This window comes from Orycteropus afer, unplaced genomic scaffold, assembly GCF_000298275.1.
Source record: "Orycteropus afer afer isolate SDZICR_OR568_19922 unplaced genomic scaffold, OryAfe1.0 scaffold00892, whole genome shotgun sequence".
NCBI classification, from domain to species: domain Eukaryota; kingdom Metazoa; phylum Chordata; class Mammalia; order Tubulidentata; family Orycteropodidae; genus Orycteropus; species Orycteropus afer.
The window spans coordinates 58266-60063 of NW_006922479.1; positions in this window are offsets into that span (position 1 = coordinate 58266).

A 1798-nucleotide genomic window follows, 5' to 3' on the forward strand; every position below is an offset into this window, starting at 1 on the left:
TTGCCACATGCAAAACACGTTCACCTCAGCATATCTTCCCCAAAGTCTTAAATCAACTCCAATTCACAATCTCATCTTCTGAATCATCTAAATAAAAGAATGGTGAGACTTTAAGCATATTCCATCCTGGGGCAAAATTCCTCTTCATCTATGAGCCTGTGAAATCTAGAGAAGAGCTTTTTCTTGAGGAGTAGGGAAGGACAGACCATAAATAAATAAACACAAAAATAAGTAAGACGATTAAAGATCATGGAAATGCCAAGAAGTGGCAGGAAGAAAATAGTCTTATTTTTCTTCAAAAGAACAACACAGATGTTGGGAATGAAAGGAAACTGGAGAGAGCAGTGCTGATTGTGTCTCATAAGTAGTTATTTTATAGGTTGGTGGAATAGCCCTAAGGTAAATGACCTGGCAGGCAGAGTTGTCTTTGAACAGAAAGGACACAGCTGAATGAATGGATGAACAAGGCAGCTGTGTGTTTTGGTTACCTAGTGCCACTCTGACAGGAATATACTACAATGGAATGTCTTGAAGAAACAGGAATTTATTCTCACAGTCTGGAGGCTTTAAGTCCGACTTTAAAGTGCCAGACTCTATGGGCTAGGTGAAAGCCCCTCAGCCTTGGGCTTCAGCTCTGCCTCCTGCTGCTGGCCCACTGAAACTAGAGGCTTTTCTTCACTCAGCTGCTAGCTGCTGAGACTGACAAGCCCAAGGTTGACAAGTGAAAAGGCACAGTCCAATGTTACCAAACCACATGGCAGGCCATTAATTCAAGTCCATTGAAAGTCCCAAGGTTGGCAGAGCATGGCTACACAGTGTTCCAGTGTGCCATAAGCTAGAGATCATTCCCTAAGCTGCTGCTTATATACAGGAAGCAGACCACATCCCTAAAGCAGCTATTCAGCTGCTTGTGGTAGATCCCACCATGGAGTTGATTGGCAGTCTCATCATGGGGAATAACTACCACCAGCTGCCCAGCCACTCAACTAGGCCCAACCAAGCTGACATACAACTTTAACTACCACACTGTGTAATTGAAACCAAAATGACAGATTTATCTGTGGACTGCACTTGGGTTGTTGCTTCAGCCAACCTCTAAACTTGCTGGTTCAGCCACACTTCCTTCCTCAGTTCCCTTTGTGAGCAATAATCACCACTTATGAAAACAGTGACCAGAGCTTTGAAGGTAGTTTGAGGTGCGACTTACCTGAAGGGATCAAACACTCAGCTTGGTGCTTGTGAGCTCCTGGCTCCACTGGGTTTAGGCAGATGGAAGGAAAGAGAACAAGCCAAATCTACAGGTTTGCATGTAAAGTCGTGGTTGAAACACTGATGTTTTCCACAGAAATCATGTTTCACATCATTGAGCCCATCATTATCCCTATTAGCACTATTAGTCCATCTGTTAACTAAACTATGGCACCAAAGTTAATGCTGAAAGTCTGAGCCTGAACAATGGATCATGGGGAGCAGGAGCTAAAGGCAAGTCTGAGGTTTCTCTTATTTTCTATCCATGGAAATGGCCCCAGGCATTTAAAATATGAGACTTTAACATCTTCGCTGAAACCTCTGCTACCTTTTAGAACCACCCCTATCACTTCACCATTTCTCTGCATCCCAGCATATGTTCCCAACAGTATTGTTCATCTCCTGAAGTTCCTTCAACAGAAATTGCCCTCCTCCCCAATTAAATTTCCCAATCCCAATCCTTCAGTGAAGAGCAAAGCCTCAGACAGGAGTTAAGATTGCTAATGTTGGACTCATCTACTTGAATGTAGAAATTGATTGCACATTAGGA